This window comes from Sinocyclocheilus grahami, unplaced genomic scaffold, assembly GCF_001515645.1.
Source record: "Sinocyclocheilus grahami isolate Dianchi unplaced genomic scaffold, SAMN03320097.WGS_v1.1 scaffold233.1, whole genome shotgun sequence".
NCBI lineage: Eukaryota > Metazoa > Chordata > Actinopteri > Cypriniformes > Cyprinidae > Sinocyclocheilus > Sinocyclocheilus grahami.
This window is the reverse complement of record NW_015505412.1, coordinates 2,948,430-2,954,324: the sequence shown is the minus strand read 5'-3', so window position 1 is coordinate 2,954,324 and position 5,895 is coordinate 2,948,430. Positions and strand designations below refer to the sequence as shown.

Below are 5,895 nucleotides of genomic sequence, written 5' to 3'. Positions count from 1 at the left end.
TATATATGAGGATATATATATATATATATATATATATATATAAATATATATATATATATATATATATATATATATATATATATATATGTATATATAAGAGTGTGTTTATTTCTTGACGAGTGATTTTTGACTGTTCGTATCTGCAGTGACCACTAGAGGCCACTGTTGCATATGTTAAATCTGATTGACTTTTACATTTCAAGCAAAATGCCTTGGAGGGAAGGTGTTTTCCAAAGGTTTGCCACAATGACTGATAATGTTGTCATATAGGAAATTAAGTGTTCATGCAGGTGCAAAGTCCTCAACCAACACAACTCCCTCTCACACACACCTATTTATCTGAGGTGGGTGACACATAAAACAGATAACACTGTGGCCCTGGCATAGGCCTCCAGACCAACGCCTTGGCATTGGCCAGATAATTGAACAATTATCGTGATGATGTTGATGATAATTTCCCAAGGTGAAGTTGAAATAGACTCTGCTAAGTTTAGGTTAACCCTTCTGTTGTCTTTGGGACGTTTTTGCTTTAATGAAACAGTTGTGACCCTTCATCTTGGACCATTCAGCATGTTATGAAGTTGTAGATGGCAGTTTTTTCCTTCTTTTTTCAATCTGTGAACCAAATTAGACCTTAACAAATATGAAATTGTCTAAGATATTTACATTTCACATACTGTTCTCAATGACAGTTTGGCTTCGTTTAAAGGGATAGTTCACCTAGAAATGAACATTTTGTCAACATTGATTCATCTTCCCGTTGTTACAAACGAGTATAACTTTGTTCTGTGAAGCACGAAAGAAACTATTTTGTGGAATTAAAACTGAGATTTTTCTCAATACAGCTTCTTTTATGTTCCAGAGAATAAAGAAATTCATAAGATTTGGAACGACATGAAGGTGAGTAAAGTAAATAATGACAGAATTAGCATTTTATTGAACTATCATATGGTACGTGGGGCACGAGGACCGTCATAAAAAACAAAGAACTGTATATGTAATTGTATTTGTAACCTCTTACACCTGTAGTCCAGAATTCTTTAAATGTGTATTTCTCCATCAGTATTGAATGAAAAACCTGAATCCAAACTTTTCCTTGAGGGAAGTCTTTTGCTATAGAAAAGCACAAAGTTTTTCAGTTAGTGTTTTCAGCTTGTTTATTTTCATATAAAATTACGACATGCAGTCGCATAAAACAATGGTATAAACATCATTCAATGAAAATTGTGATAATCATAATTAATAATCGCAATTACAATTTCAAGGGAATAATCGACAATTAGGATTTTTGTCATAATCGTGCAGCCCTGATATAAAGACCATTGCAGACCCTCATCAAGTCAAAAATATATCAATAAAAATATCAGATAATTTAATATTTTTATGGCAAGGTTAGTTGGTGATATTTTGTAAGAAAAAAAAACAAAACATTGTAACCCCCAAGCTTAAAATGTAGCTTTTTAAACTAATGGTTAAGATTGATTACTTATATTAAAGTTAGTACTTTTTACTTGACATTTTAGAGTCATTAAATTTAATCTTTTTTTCAAAACCATATCAAATTATGAATGCAAACATCAATTATTTTTCTTTTCTTTTGTATTAGTAGTGTTAAGTTTGCTAACTGGGCCAAAAAAAAAGTAAATCCAGGTATGACCAAGTTGTGTATTCAAGGTGTCGTATTGATTTATTGATTGGTGAAGAAGCACCAAAATATTGCAGGACTCCAATATTTAATGTCATGAGACAAAGGTTATTATCATGACAAACTCTTAAGGACTTGTTTAATAAGATGGACCCAGAAAAACGTTTACAATTTCTTTCAAAAGTAAATTTAAAGCATCTTTTATAGACATTTGTGTGTAATACTTTGTTTTATTAAGTTATTTGTTTATTGTATTTGTATTTTGTGTTCTACTATATTTTTTATGTATAATCTTTGCCATGAAATAGCCTGTGAAGCTGATGTGGCGATAAACTTAAATTAAACTGAAACTGTGGCAAAAAAAGTTCATCTACGACCCTTTTTCATTGATAACGATAAGACAGTGACAAGATCATTAAATAATAATAATGTGACCATATCAACATGCAATATTTTTGATGAAAATACGAGACTAATATGTAGTTTAAAATAAACACTTTCCCCAAAAAAATCTCTATTGTTCAGCAACCAAAAAAAAGAATAGACAAATAGTTTTGTTACAGTCCAAATATCCTGTTCATTCGATGACACGAGCAGCAGTTTTTCAAATGATAACAGTCGTGATTGATAATTGCAATTTTTATAATAATAACAGTCGTGATTGTTTAACCATTATCGTGCAGCATGACTAAATGTGACTAAAAAAAACTAACGAACAGTAGAGACAAAAAACACAGGTTAATATCGACTAAATATGATAAAAACTAACATTACTTTATTGTGAACACTCTCATAAATCTTTGACCAGTAGATTGTAATTTAGAACTCACTATGCTGCCATTATGTTGCACCTGTGACTTTAAAATGGCAGTAAACTTTTGCCTCTTTCTTCCATGAACCGGATAAGGTGTCGTATTGATTTATTGATTGGTGAAGAAGCACCAAAATATTGCAGGACTCCAATATTTAATGTCATGAGACAAAGGTTATTATCATGACAAACTCTTAAGGACTTGTTTAATAAGATGGACCCAGAAAAACGTTTACAATTTCTTTCAAAAGTAAATTTAAAGCATCTTTTATAGACATTTGTGTGTAATACTTTGTTTTATTAAGTTATTTGTTTATTGTATTTGTATTTTGTGTTCTACTATATTTTTTATGTATAATCTTTGCCATGAAATAGCCTGTGAAGCTGATGTGGCGATAAACTTAAATTAAACTGAAACTGTGGCAAAAAAAGTTCATCTACGACCCTTTTTCATTGATAACGATAAGACAGTGACAAGATCATTAAATAATAATAATGTGACCATATCAACATGCAATATTTTTGATGAAAATACGAGACTAATATGTAGTTTAAAATAAACACTTTCCCCCTAAAAAATCTCTATTGTTCAGCAACCAAAAAAAAGAATAGACAAATAGTTTGGTTACAATCCAAATATCCTGTTCATTCGATGACACGAGCAGCAGTTTTTCAAATGATAACAGTCGTGATTGATAATTGCAATTTTTATAATAATAACAGTCGTGATTGTTTAACCATTATCGTGCAGCATGACTAAATGTGACTAAAAAAAACTAACGAACAGTAGAGACAAAAAACACAGGTTAATATAGACTAAATATGATAAAAACTAACATTACTTTATTGTGAACACTCTCATAAATCTTTGACCAGTAGATTGTAATTTAGAACTCACTATGCTGCCATTATGTTGCACCTGTGACTTTAAAATGGCAGTAAACTTTTGCCTCTTTCTTCCATGAACCGGATCAGGCATTATCGTTCAGTCTCACAGTGGTCTAATCTGTTGGAGGAAGGGGGGAGTGTGGGATGTTCTGGAACAAAATCACTGACTCTGTCTTTTGTCTTCTGAATGAATCGTCTAAACTCTAGCCTTTTATTCCCCTTCTAAAGGCTTCCCAATCCTTAAAGCTGTTCCAGCTCACCTTTCCTTACCCCTGGAGCGCATCATATTTCAAGTTACACTTTAGCGCTGTTCTTTGTTATTTAGGGTGATTCATTTGTGACTGACTGATTGAAAAACATACAATAGTGTGCTTTTTACAGCCACTGATCTGATCTTCTATAATGTCTCCTTGTTTCGATCCTCCCAGCCATGCTCTCGGCTGCAGGGTGAACTGGGAAATGCACTGGAGATTTTCTGAAATGGACAGATCATTTCATGATGTGAATGTGAAATGAAGGGTGAGCTTTTACTTTTAGAGTCTAGAAATGAATGTAACTTTTGGGTATAATTCATTACGATTGGCTTATGGATAGAGTATTGTTTTCTCACATAATAGGTTTGTGTATAATCTGATTGATCAGAAGAGCAGTTTAACTATTACACATCCTAAACGGCTTGGTTCTAGCCATAGGTTGTTGATTGGATAGAAGCTGATCTGATTGCGAGTTTGCAGTTGGTTTTAAGAAAGGGGAGGGTTTAAGCAGACACAATGTTTGGAGAAGTCAAGGATCGTTTCACTGGAAGACATAGTTATGATATTTTAATTAAAATGTATCAATTATTATTTACTCACCCTCATGTTGTTCCTTCTGTCAAACACAAAAGATGATTTTTGTGATAAATGCCTAAGCTGGGCTTGACAAGGACAGAAAAGCATTAAAAAAATAGTCAATGTGGCTTCTGTGTTATATTCCAATTCTTCTGAAGTCATATAATAGCTTTTTGTGCCGCAACATATTGTAGTGTCAAATTTGAATCATATTTAATAATAATATTTGAAAATTACCACAGAGGGATCATTTTTTACACCAAATAACAACATAAGGCTGAAATGCACTGCACAGCTTTTATAACATAAACATATTTTAAAACACTAGGTATTACACACTTGCCGATTTTATAAATTATTGTAGAGGAAAAACTTGGCATCATACACTAAGCAAATGAGGATCACACACACTAACAGACTTTTCAAGTTGTTCCGAACACAACAAAGACGCATGACAGATGAAAACGATATGTGCTTTAAAATCTGCTCAAAATGTAAGACGTTTGATATTTTTCATCTGGACAGATTCATAGTCTAAAGCAGGGTTCCTCAAATCTTGCCCTGGAGGGCTAGTGCCCTGCAGAGTTTAGCTCCAACCCTAATCAAACACACCTGAGCAAGCTCATCAAGGTCTTCAGGATCCATAGAAAATCACAGGTCAGCAAGTTTGATCAGGGTTTGAGCTAAACTCTGCAGGGCAGTGGCCCTCCAGGACCGGATTTGGGGAACCCTGGTGTAAAGCTAAATGGTTGCGATTTTCTGTTAAATCTGTCAACTTCATCTACCCAAAATCTGCAGACTGCTAGACTCCTCCAGACTGCAAATCAGGGCAAAAGCCATGTAGTGTATTCCAGCCTGCTTTTGTGTGTGTGTGTGTGTGTGTGTGTGTGTGTGTGTGTGTGTCTGTTCCCGGTTGTATGGCTTATAGAAGACCAGGAATATAGTGTACTAGTAGTCATGTGGCCGACTTTTAAGTATTTTTTTTTTTAAGCGTTTGACAACCCCTGGTCACTAAATGATTCAATTGATTGGAAAAGGGCAGCTTGAACGTTCTGCAAAACATCTTATTTTGTGTTCTACAGAAAACTCAAAACAATCCTAGCTCAGGAATTTCATTGGTGTGATTGCTTTGTGCCGACTGATGCGATGTAGATGTATGTATGTCATAGGAGAAGCTTATTTCAACATACCCCTCTCTGATTCTCTTTTCTTTAAGGCCACACCCAGAGGAGGATGAGGGGGAGGAAGATAGAAGCTTGCAGCCAGCAGAGACTGCAGGCTGGGAGGACGCCATTGCTGTTATGGTGCGTGTGTGCTGGCTTTCTGTATGTCACACTTCATGCGTTTAGAGTGCTGCGTAATCGTTTGTTTACATGTGCGTGTTTGTATACGAAGGCACGAGGAGAGCCGATGGTCCCCGAACTGCCTGCCGAATCTTCTCTGCGCTCATGTGCCAGCACGGCCAGTATGAAGGTCAAGAATGTCAAAAAGTAGGTGTTTATATGTTCAAGGGAAGAGTTCTTTCTCTGTTTTGTCTCTTCCAGACCCACGGAGCAGAATACTGATGAGCTCTTTTTGTGTTGCAGACTGTCCCTCACCAAAGGCCATTTTCCCAGGCTGGCAGAATGTGCCCACTTCCACTATGAGAATGTTGACTTTGGCTCTGTGCAGGTGAGGGTTTTATGGTAAAATGCAGTCCTGCTGAAGGCCATGATCACTCA

The 5,895-nt window shown here is 35.1% G+C and overlaps 1 long non-coding RNA gene across 1 annotated transcript; it reads left to right on the top strand.

Annotated features, from left to right (window-relative positions):
- The first annotated feature begins 5,393 nt into the window (after positions 1-5,393).
- On the top strand, positions 5,394-5,839 carry LOC107597521 (uncharacterized). Its single transcript, XR_001610465.1, has 3 exons — positions 5,394-5,478; positions 5,570-5,664; positions 5,761-5,839. It is a non-coding gene; the product is annotated as an uncharacterized lncRNA (long non-coding RNA).
- The last annotated feature ends 56 nt before the right edge of the window (positions 5,840-5,895 follow it).